The 12772-nt window shown below is 43.0% G+C and overlaps 1 protein-coding gene across 1 annotated transcript in view; it reads left to right on the forward strand.

The window, feature by feature from the left end:
* Positions 1-12772, forward strand: part of VPS50 (VPS50 subunit of EARP/GARPII complex) — an 821620-nt gene that overhangs the window by 135457 nt on the left and 673391 nt on the right. The gene's annotated exons all lie outside the window — the stretch shown is intronic.

Raw genomic sequence — 12772 nt, forward strand, 5'->3', positions numbered from 1 at the left:
ACGCTAGTGTAAGCAGTAAGTCGAGTAGCTGTCGATCATGATCCCTTAATTATGTCGGGTCGATGGCACCCAGAATTATGTAGATAAATTCCCTCTTTGGCTTAATCTTAAATATGTGTTCAATGTAGTCAAAGACGCTAGACCAATATTTGTGAAGTAAAGGGCAGTGGAAAATCATGTGTGGTAGGTCTCCGTCAGCACTGGAGCAATTTCAGCACGTGGGGGTATCTTTTAGATTGAGTTTAAATAGTCTTTGGGGGGGTCCAGAAGACTCTGTTGATTAGCATGTATTTCGTTTGGGAAAGGATCGAGGACACCTTGTGCGTGAGGGCCGAGGCATGAATCTTATCCCAGTCGAGGTCTATGCCCGTAGTGTTGGGTTCATTGTCCCATTTTACCTCATTACGTCTTTGCGGTTTGCCTAGCGTTGGTGAGAGCATTTTGTATGTCCTAGAAACGAAGTGGCCTGTACTTTGTATTCGTGGGAGTAATGACTTTAACCCAGGATCTGAGTGTGAGAACGAGCGTATGGATAATGTCGATTTCAGCTTTAAGAATGCATAGAAGTCCATTGGCTGAAGGGAGTATTTGGCCTGAATTGCAGAGAACGGGAGTGGTTGGTGACCATCATATAGATCCGAGACCAAATTAATGCCTTTAACTGACCAGTGTTCCCAAAAGGGTGAAGCTCCATCAATCTTGATGTGTGGGTTGTGCCACAGGGATGAGGAAGTCGTTTTTCTCACTTGTGGTCCAGCGTTATGGGCCTGGTCTAGTGTAAGAAGTGCCCTTCTGGTGTTGAGTAAAATGTATTTGGAGTGTGGAAGGTGTGTCAGATCCATGGTAAGTATCGCCGGTAGAGGAGCTTTGTTTATGATGGAGCTCTCTATAGCAATCCATAGTGGAGTATAGCTAGCTCCCTCATTGAACCAACATGCCCCTTGTTTGCACAGAAAAGCAGTTTGATATCTCCTAAAGTTGGGTAGGCCCAGACCACCTTTTATCTTTGGAAGTTGCAATTTTTTCATCGATATTCTGGGCCTCTTTCCCTGCCACAGGAAGGTACTGATTGACTTCTCTACTTTTTGCAGGAACTCCTCAGAGAAAGTCATGGGGAGCATGCTTGCCATGTAGTTAATTAGGGGAGTGACCATCATTTTCAGTGTCTCCGCTCTACCCCACCACGATAAGTATTTGGGAGACCAACCCTCCAGAAGCTTATTTACTTTTTTCAAAAGTTGTTCTTCATTAATTTGTAGTGTCGTGATTATGTCCTTTTCAAACTCTAGGCCCAGATATTTGAAACTTTTCGATTGCCAGGTGAGACCGGAGTCGCCTAGTATGTCTTTATCACTTACATTGTTTAGGAGCTTGACCTCAGTCTTGTCCTTGTTTAAGGAGTAGCCAGACACGTCCGAAAACTCCTCAATCGTGGACAGAAGAGCAGGTATCGCTTTATCAGCCTGTTCACTTAGCACTAACACGTCATCTACGTAAGCTGTGAGTTTTATAGTGCAGTCGCCGAATGGGATTCCAGGGATGTTATCATTGTTCCTAATTTGATATAGGAAGGGCTCGATAGCTAAGAGGAATAAGGAGGGAGATAGCGGGCATCCTTGTCTGGTTCCCTGTTCTAGTTTAAACGGTGAAGAGAAAGCTCCACCAGCTCTCACTCGCGCAGTAGGACAGGCATATAATGACATTACCATTTAAGTAAAAAAAGGGCCTAATTCAAATATGTGAAGGACTGCTTCCAGGTAAGTCCAGTCTACTTTATCAAACGCTTTCTCTGCGTCAAGTGTTATCGCAGTAGTGGGAGTGGATAGGAATTTTGCTTTTTCAATGACGTGGGCTAGGATTCTAGTATTATCGCTTGACAGCCTATTTTTTAGGAAGCCCGCCTGAGATGGGTGGATCAGGGACGGGAGGACTTTCTGGATGAGTTGTGCCAGTATCGAGGCCAAGAGCTTACAATCTAGGTTTATTAGCGATATGGGTCTATAGTTCTTTGGGAGCTTAGAGTCTTTCCCCTCTTTTGGTATTACCGCGATTATCGCCTCAGCTAATGTTCCCTTTACCTCACCAGTTTCGCCAATCTCCTGAAACATATTTAAAATTGGTGATGTGAGCGTTACAGCAAAACATTTATAAAACCTTGCCGTGAATCCGTCAGGGCCGGGGGCTTTCCCACACTTAAGCGACTTGATTGCTCGTGCGACCTCCGTCATTTAGTGATTCTTGTTCCAACAAAGTAAGTGTTGGTAGCTCACACTTAGATAGATACTTCATCACACCCTCCTTTCTCACCTTATTGTTTTTGGCATATAGTTTCTCATAAAAGGTTTTGAACAATTCCGCAATTTTAGTGGGATCTGAGTTAGGAACACCTTTGTCATCTACCAGGGAGTTGATTGTGTTTTTTTGTATTTTAAATTTAAGGTAGGCAGCTAAGCCTTTCCCTGCCTTATTTGATTCGCAAATTTTAAACCTTTTCTTTCTGTCGAGCCAGATCCCCGCTCTTTCACTTATTAACTTGTTGTAGGCATATTTCTGGTTCGTTAAGCTATTTAGCGACTCAGCAGATCTACTTCTCAAATATTCTCGTTGGAGGCTCGAAATCTCTTTCTCTAGCTTCAAGAGTGTGGCATTATGCTTCTTGTTTATTGCAGACGATATTTTTATGATGAGTCCCCTTATGGTGCTCTTTAGGGCTTCCCATCTGATGGAGTCGGTGGTCTCGCCTTCTTTATTAAGCACTAAATAATCTTTGATGGCGGTTTCTATGGTGTCCCTGTGTTTATCGTCATTCAAGATTACGTCATTGAGGCGCCATAGTGACTGTCGGAGTGTTGGTTTAATGTTTGATAAGGTTAGTAAGATGCATGAGTGATCCGACACGAGTCTAGGTTCGATGCTTGTGTCTTCGATCCTAGCTATGGCGTTTCTAGTAATGAATAGATAGTCGATTCGTGAGAACGAGTCATGTGGTGGGGAGTAGAAGGAGTAGTCTCTGCCATCGGGATGTTGTAGACGCCATGAGTCTATCATGTTAAATCTGCTGCACATTCTAGTGAAGTCTTTATGCGCCTTGCTACATTTAGAATCTCTATCTAAGGTAGGGTCAGACGGAAGGTTGAAGTCACCTGCCAGTATGTGGACAGCTGAGTCCGGAATTGTTTCTATTTGTTTTGTGAGTTCTGACCAGAAAGAGGGTTCATGTGAGTTAGGTGCATATACCGTTGTAATGTAGAATTCAGTGTCATCCTTGGTCAATTTCGCTGAAACCCATCTGCCTTTCGTATCCGTTGAGGAGGAAACTATTTCCACATTGGCCTTTTTTGCTATCAACATTACCACCCCATTTTTTTTAGCTATTGCCTCCGAGCCCACTAGTTCAGTGTAGAATTTGTTACGGAGAGTATGGAAATGTTTCGCCTCTAGCTTCGTTTCTTGCAGCAGAGCTATGTCACCTCCTTGTCTATGGAGGTAATCTAATATTTTCTGTCGTTTAACAGGATGGTTCAGACCCTTCACATTCAGCGAGAGTAGTTTAAGGTTGCCTATTATCGTTGTCCCTATGGGAGTGTCAACGGCGGTAGCCATCATTTGTCATAGGTGAACCATACATAAGGATTGTTAAAAGCTATGTTGTGATGAGTCATTCCCACGGGTGGAGCCCGTAGTAGGCGTGTGGTGTCAATCATGCGTCTTGTTACTACAAATACAGTGTAATTAATTCCGGCAGTACATCTAAGCATTAGTGACAGGTACGCACCCTGTGGATAAGACTTCTGCAGTATATCATAAGTGTTGGTGTAAATGTAGGTAAGAGCAATAGTAGTGTCTAGAAACACAGTAATTTGCCAAATAGAAAACACAAGAGAAAATACAATAGAAAACAGAACAAAATATGCTAATCCCCTCCCCAACCCTTGGATCCCCCCCTCCCCCCCCCCGCCCTCTCCCACATCCTACCCCTCCCACCCCAATTGTAGAAACAGAACATGGCGACTCGGGAACGACCGCGAGACCTCCTCCAAGCATTAACACATGTCTATGTATTGCTAGAGCTGTAAATGTTTTTCTGAGCATCAATGTAACATATCAGTAGTGTGACAAACATAGAGGCAATTAAGTTCATAAAACTTTGTAAAACTGCGTAAAACTTCATCATCAATTCTTCAGTAATCTCAACATTGACTACATGTGCGGATAATGAGATCAGTAAGATCATTAAGCCCGTTAGTAGTAAAACCAAATGAATCAAATCAAACCTTGACTTGTCAGATTGTATGTAACAAATATATATCATAGTTATCACAACTAGTGACAAGGGGTGATCATACATAGTACGTAGTCATTGGGCCTTAAAGTGGAGTAACAATGGAAGAAAGCCATAACATATCAATATTAAGTAGATATCAGCAGGTAATGACCAAAACAATAACAATGTAGGGCATAGAACCTGACATAGAGGGTAAGCACCCGACACTGGGCTGAGGCTCGGATAGCATGAGATTGAAACGTGTGTGAAACCTAACGTAAGGTTGTGTTTGTAGCGACACTTGGGTTTCGGAAGTCGTGGCCACTTGTATCCGGATGCCGTCGCACCTACTAGTTCAGGGGGGGATACTTCCATATGACCTTCTTCTTGGTTGTATATCACGCGTCTTAGTTTTTGTGGGTCAGAGAAAACATGGGTCACACCGTGTATCGTTACTTTAAATCTCGCAGGTCCAACAAATCCATATTGGTGGCCAAGTGATTTTAGCTGTGGTCTCATTGCAAGAAATGCTTTCCTGATGTCCATAGTTTATTTGCTGAAATCTTGCGAAATGTAAATTTTGTGACCCTTCCACAAGACATGGTTATGTTTGCGGACAAATGCGAGAATTTGTTCGACATGCTGAAATCTCAGTGGTTTACACACTATTGCTCTTGGGCCCTTCTGATCTTTCATTATTCTTCCCGGAACTCTATGCGCCCTGTCAAACTCCAATGGCTGAGCGAAGGTGAGGTTCGTTGCCTGTGTGAACCATTGCTCAAGGAAAGTTATACAAGATTCGTGGGAGTCTTCTGATTTTTCTGGTAAGCCAAAAATTCTCAGGTTCCCTCTCCTATTTCTATCTTCCAACTCAGCAATTTTCCTCGAGAGGTGATCAGAGCATAGGGTGAGGTTTTTGATAGCTCCACAGGTTTTGGTCTCAGAATCTTCCAGCTTGCTTATCCTTGTCTCGGACTCTGCCAGCCTTGAGTTGATGTCTCTAATGTCTTGTCTGACTGCCCATTTTGAAAGCTGTCCACAGAGGGTGTCACTAATAGCTCACTCCCTTACGTATGGCCAGAACACAGGTCCCCCTTATACTTGTGTAGCGTGTCACCGCTGATTGTCGCACTACGAGACTTAAGTCCTGTTAGGGTGTCGCAGGACGCGTTCTAGGCGCTGTGGTTAGGGGACTATTAGCTGGTTGTTGTACACGAGGTAAGCAGGCGTAGATAAATGAAGCCCGGAGAAGTTAGCTAGATATTAGCACCCCTGTAATCCTGCAGTGATCGTTTTATGTTTGAGGAGGAGGATAAGTCAAGAGGTGCGTCGCTAGTGTAGTGTGTAGGTGGCCAGTTCTTTTATTTGATCTCGTGGGTGATAGCCGCCATTTTGCGAGAGCGTCTTGCAGGTTTGCGCATAGGGTTAGATTTACTGGCCGGTCGTGATGTACATAGTGACACTTATAACATGCATTAGCCCTCTGTTAGCGGAGACTGGGAGGCACATTATAGGTCACTAAGTAGATGTCATGGAGCCATGTAAACATGCCTTAGGTGGTTACATCCCGCATGTCGATTCTCTCCGTTATCTGGCCGTGCAACGTGACCTTTAGGGCTGCGCAGGGCTGATGACCGCAGTATGAATGCACCTTGTAGATGAGGTCTCAGGGTATTATATCGACAGTCTTTAGCTCTTTATTTTAGTTATCCGGTTTAGCATGCGGTCAATTACAGCATAGGGGTGCCGGCCCAGCCGCTACTCTAGTGCTCGGTAGGTGTTTGTACATATGGGCCTCTTGAGACTCGTCTGTGAGCCTTCTGATATGCAGTATATGCAGTTTACAAGTAGGGATCACAGTTTAGGCAGATTGAGCGAGGGCACTGGCTATATGCGGTGCATTGGCGGGTCGAGCGCGCATGCCACCATTTTAAAAAGGAGCCGTTTTCGCGCCTTCCATTCCTGAGCTAGTAACAAAAACAAAGATTCATTCCTCAATGTCCGCGTTTCATATACTTGCTGTTTTTGTAGTTCTGTAGTTACAGGGACTTCCTCTTCCATGCATGGCGAGGGGGTCAATAATGCTGCTGTTCGTGGTTTTCATCGTTCCGCCCCGGGAGCCATGCTGCTGGTCTGCCGCCGCCGAGCTCCGTCTTCCCTGCGCTCGCCAGCGGTGGAGATTAGAAGTGCGTTTTCTTCGCGGACGAGTGTCGGAAATGGCCCAACTTTGCTCCGCACTCGGGCGAGACAGTCCGCTTCTCGTTTCTTCCCTCAGTTCCGTAAATAATTCACATTTACAGCCCCAGCACTTTATGAGGCATTTTGTGCTCGGAGGAGCAAACGGATCACGCCGCCATCTTCCCGGCGTCCAAGCCACGCCCCAATTGGTTTGTTTTTTAACTTGGATCGACCATATCTCACTTTAAGTTTAATCCTTTATTCCTTGAGATCTCCATATTATCAAATCTTTTGGATTTTGGCATCTTAGCAAGTAAATCCAGCATAATAAAAAGTAGATTATGATCACTTACACAGCTGCTAGACACCACAAATTCAGTTAGATTGGAAGATAACTCAAGTGATATGAGTATATAATCTATGGTACTTTCGACTTGATTCCTTATGAAAGTTGGATCAAGTGCATTTCTTGTACATGTCACTTGAAAAAAACAAGTTATACCTCAACAATAATTGATTCTGTCATTTGCATTAACATTTTGATCATTACTAAAACCACAGTCTTGTGTATCTGAAAGCTTACATGTGACATTAAAATTTCCAACCCAAATAATATAGACAGTACATTTGTTTTTTTGATAAAAGTTCTCCAAAAATTGATCAAGTTGATCAATTATATCCCTAATCGGGTGATTAAAAATATTGTAGTAAAAGTTAATTAACAGAAAGTCAGATTTGGCAGAGAATCATAGGAGAGAAATCAGAAAATTGGGGGGGGGGGGGGCAATATTTCGTTCTTGTATGGTCAGTAACATTAACAGAAAAGAAACTGGCAAGACAGCCTCTTGCTCTGCCCATCTTGAATGGGATTGCGGGTTTAAATAAGGCATGGTACCAGTTGATGTGGAAATCTGCCCTCATCCAGGTTTCTTGGCAAAATATAATTTCATGTGCATTTATAAAACTAACCCAGTCCGGATTGCATGCTCCTCCAATGTTCCCGGAAACAGTACTGAGAATATTCTCAGCAGGGCTCTTTGGGTGGCTTTCCAATAAAACTACGTCCAGCTGAGACAGGCCAGTTTTGCAAAGACTGGATTCGGAATGACTATTCTGGACAGTGTATGTGCCCCCTTTAGCCAAATGGTAAGATGTTTCCTGAGTCAAGGGTCTACTTCCCCATCAGCATAAACCACCTTGTTGTGGCGTCAATCAATGTCTTCCAATGTGGCCAAAGGTTCAAAGGCATTATTGATTGATATGTTATACCTATGTCTGATTGCAATGGAGTAATTTTTGGCCTCAGCACTGTTTGCCCTAGGCAGCATAGATGGTCTATAGAAATAGCCCAGAGGCAGCACCTGGGTAGAGCCTGTTTTTTTTTAATTCATTTTAAAAAAAATGTAAAAGTGATATTAGCACCATCTGAGTTCTGAAGTTGACAGCCTCCCTGAGACTCCTTTCTGCCGGGATCCATCAAAGGGGTTCCTCTAACCATCAAGATTTCAGAAGATAAGGGTGACATCCATCCAACCTTACTTTTGAGCCAGAAGATTGTTTTATTCTTTAGGCCGTCAAAATCGATGTGGGGATAGGATTTTGGAAATTGTTTCAAAACCAAGGCATAAGGGCTGCATTCATGTGGAAGTTGAGTAAAAATGTGAGCTTTCTCTGCGGGTTTTAAAGTGTCACCACTTGGTCCATTCCTGGCAGTCTCACCTTGTCCGGAGTTTGCTGGGGGCCTTGTTCCCTTCTGATTCTCCTTTGGGACCATTGGACGGGTATTCAAAGTTTTCAATGGAGAGGGCATGGATCTGGCCAGTTTCGTAATATTCTCGGGCGCTGATGAAGACACTCCTGGCATACAGAGTTTAGTAGCATCCCTGTTTGTTGTGGTAAGGAGTGAGAGAGGGCCAAGTTACTTAGTTCAATGGTCCCCAAGCATGCATAGATGGGTTCAAATTTAGAGGATAGAAGATCCAATATGGAGTCCTTGAGATTGCTGAAAAGAGCATTTAACCTAATCTGCGATCCATGTTTGGTATTACTCTATCCCCCAACTCCTGGAATTTGAGCATACGGAATGTTATTTGCATGCAACTCATTTCAGCAATGAAGTGATGCAGATGGTTTGCACAACCGTATTACAGATTGATCAAAGATTACATTGCAGTTACAGATGATGAGCATTCGATCCTGAAATACAGGGCAATGGGATTACCAGCTATACCTGCAAAATGCCTTTGTGAATATTGCAGATGACATACTATTGGATTACTGCAAAGAACTGGCTGAGGCGGTTCATTCTGTCTTTCATCAGGTATCAGCGGTCCCACCAGACTTCCATCAAGAAACGCACCACGACCTCAGTCCCAAAGATTGGGTCGTCATCTAGGAACCCATCTAGAAGACTTGTCTTGAACACAGGTGGAAAGGCCCCTTCCAAGTGATTTTAAATATGAACAATGCTGTTAAATGTGTTGAGTTGCAAACTAGATTCATACCTAACACACCAAAAGAGTGATCAATCCAGAGGAAGTGCCTTTGGTCTTTAATCCTGAGAGAAGAGCTGTGGTGGTCACACTTCTAGAAGAGAGACCACCCAGACCAGCAACACCAGTGCCAGTCTAGCAACAAGAAGAATAAAGGGGTGAAGATCAGCAAACGAGGCATTTAGATCTCGAATGAAATAAAAGCAGGGATCGAAGGCCAAGTTGAAAGTACTCAAGAGTGGTGTGAAGAGATCAAAACAATCCAGGTGAAGGAACGAATACAGGAGTAAGGAGAGTAAATAGACCAGCAGATTGGCCGAAGAGTTATGAAAACAAGTACCCAAAGAGGAGTATTTCAGTAGCTCGAATTCCAGAGCGTATACCTGAGGAAGATAAAACAGACAGAGAAAGAGGTGCAGATCCAAATCAACAAGTAATCTGGAGATCCAAAGAGCACAAGTACTTTGTTCCATACACTCTGCACCTGAATGGTCCTATTATTTGAACACTGCTCTAATTGTTACAATAGAAGACTTGAGCAACGTGAATCCTGAATTATTAGAGCCACCCTGAAAGCCAAAAGACATTGCAAACAATTTTTTTGAATAATTTGAACACTAAAAGAAGCTGGAAAGATAGTAAGAAGAAGACCCTGAATTAAAACTGGTAGGTTTATTATTTTAGTTATTTGTTTTTACAGAAGACTAATCTAGCCCTAAGAAAAGCTACAGAAGAGTTAGGGATAACATTTTAGAAGAACACATAGTAGGTTTAGGATTGTCTTTTTAGAAAACTGAACTGCAAAAAAAAAGAAAAAAAGGAACACCAACTGTATCAGAGAAGCCACTGAATCAAAACATTGAACTGGGCTTTGTTTGACTCATTAGAAATAAGTGTAAGTATATTGTGGGATCGCCTTTTGTAATAACAGTAATAATGATCACAATAGTACTTATAGGGTTTTATTTAAAACCTGAGACTGAACATAAAGCAGAGAACCTTACTAATACACACACACCTTACCTTAGAGGAAGTTTTAATTATGCTTTTGTAAGCTGTGAAAAAGGATGAATAGTCAACTACCGTTCATTCTAAGTTAGTTCAAGAATACACTAATGCTATGAATTCAAAGAACTGCTATGTTTGTCATTTACCCACTTCTGTTTCTGAAGAGGTTGCGTACTATCACATACCTTTGTCTTATGCCTTTTCCGTTTCCTGTAATCGTTAGAATAAAAATATTTAAAAGGTCCTCATCTATAAACTAACCATGATTTAGTACTTTTTAGACTACCCTTGATAGAAAGCATGAACTTACACCCACAAGCCAAATAGATGGACACAGCCTGGTATTATTTATTTCCACATACACCGAAAGATAGTACTATAAGGTCTATGGTTTTGCAGGACCGTCTTGCTTTAGATGTACTATTTGGAGAAAAGGGAGGAGTCTGTAGGATGTTGAAATTAACTTGCTGCTGTTCATACATACCTGATGAAAGTAAAGAAATAGAAAGTTAAGCAAAGAACATTTTAGGGTTAGAATCAGAATTGCATGAATTTGAAACACCAAGTATGTAAGAAAATGTTGGAAAAGGTTTGAGCACCATTGGGAATTGGTTTACAACGGCAGGGAAAGGTATATTGAAAGCTATATTAATGCTGATGGTAATTGTGGGACTTTGTCTAATATTTCATAATGCTCTATTACTGAGTTGTAAATAATTCTTTCAAAAAAGACAGAAAATGGATGGTATGAAGGATGACTACATGAAATCTCTCAAATTTAGGGGGTTGAAAAGAAAATGACCGGACTCAACTGATGACGGAAGGGCATTCTGAAACAAAGGCACATATGAAACCTCATTGAGTGATTGTGGGGTGTGGGATTCGGCGGGCCGGAATAACAGGCGGGGAGGCCAGATATAGTGTGCTATGTTGAGCGGGTTTTATTGTAGGTACAGGTAGGGATGGCTTATAAGTCTCTGAACAAAAGGTAATCGATGGAGTTCTCCTGGGGAAACAGAGGTAGAGAAGACTTCCGGTCGGTGGAGAAACGGAGGGGCTCCGGCTGTTCCTGAAGTCCTCCGGGTAGGTTAAGGCTTCCCTCTCTGTAATGCCGTGGGTCTTTGACTTCTGCAGGTGAGCCTCGGAGGTTTGGGGCGAGAGAAAAGATAATAGAGGACCGTTAGTCTTTCACTCCTCTCGGTCTGTACAACTATCACCGACACCCGGAGGTGGAGACACAGAAAGTGGAAAGTGAGGGACGGGTATGACGGGGAGGTGAAAGAGGCCGGAGAATAGAAGGGAAGACCAAGGGTTGACAGGGTGCTCGAGGTGTGGGAAGGTGGGGGCTTATCTATAACTATATATACAGTGCTCTCGTGTTCTAGTAGGTGCAGCGCTATATTATTTACACTTAAGTACAACTATCTACAAACGGCACACGGAGACGGATGATGGTTACTCACGTGGCCCGCCGCAACTCCCTGGTGAGTTGCGGCCGCTCTCCAGCAACCTCCTGAGGACTCCACCAGTCCTCAGACCACACGTCGCCGTCGCCGTCCTCCTCCACGTCTTCCGGTTGGAGCTCCGGCTCCTCGTCTCTCTCTCTCAGCTCCGGTTCCTTCCTTGCTGCCTCCTGCCACAAGTCCGCGGGTTGGAACGCCCTTCGTTGTGGTTCGTTGGTCTTTATTCCTTCCGGGGTGTAGTCGGGGGCGGGACTTCCGGGTTCAGGTCGAACTGCATCCGGGTGTCGGTCTTCCGGTTTCTGGCTTCGGCAACCCTGCAGTGGGAGAGATAGAGAAGAACACCTATGGAGAGGGAACAAGGCATTATCTATGTCAGACGGACCCCTCCCCGCGCGAGGATGCCGCTTATCTACGGCAGGTACGGTGTCCTTTCCACAGTGATGTTTTATAAAAAATCATAAAAAGGGAGGGACTCTTAAAGTCTAACTTTTTCATAAAAATTGCTGTGGTTAACGAGGAAGAAAATGTGCGAGATATTTGAAAATGCATTTGATGTTATTATATCTGTAAGAAAGAAAATAGAAAACATAGAACATTATTCTTTAACATGTGCTAAATAAATAATTTAGCTTTAACCATAGGAGAAGATGCTTTTTGAATGTCTAAAAAAAAATGTGCAGCTTAAATTAGTAGGCTCCCATACCTAATGTGCTACTACGACTAGGCCTGAAAATATTTTATGGACTTCTGCTCGACATTAAAAATAAAATGCCACTTTTAAATGTGCGGTTTAGAATTTTTTTTTTTTTGCTTTCGCACACCATATGATTTCCCTCATTTCACAAAACTATGTTGTCTGCTTTATTTTATAATGAATAGAGCATTAACAATGTTGAACTTATTGAAGATGTTTGTTTGCATGGTCTCATCAAGACTTACTGATAGAAATGTTTCATTGCATTAGACTAGCCATTTGTCCACACAATGGGATACTGACAACAGCTAACAGAATAGGCCTGACTAGGTTCTCTTAATGAGAAATAAATCATTAAAACAATTGCAAACCTCTCATCATTGACTGAGCATTAAGTTACTGAAATGTGATAAGTATATTAGTAACAGAATTTGTTACAGCTCCATTCTACAGTGGCCAAGATCAGTTGGCCTGAAGATGGACAATCTCCAAAGATAGGAGGCTTTTGTTGTAAGTGCTTTGGGTCTGCACTAGTCATCAAATTTCCCTCCCAAACTTTGGTTGCTAACAAGGTCGCGGGCAATTAGGCACCAAACTGACCCCTGTGTGTTGGGAGTTGTGGAGGAGGGCGAGTGATAAGTGGCAAGGGTGCAGGTAGGGGGTGAGGAGGGGA

The sequence above is a fragment of the Lissotriton helveticus genome, chromosome 10 (genome assembly GCF_964261635.1).
Source record: "Lissotriton helveticus chromosome 10, aLisHel1.1, whole genome shotgun sequence".
Taxonomy (NCBI): Eukaryota; Metazoa; Chordata; class Amphibia; order Caudata; family Salamandridae; genus Lissotriton; species Lissotriton helveticus.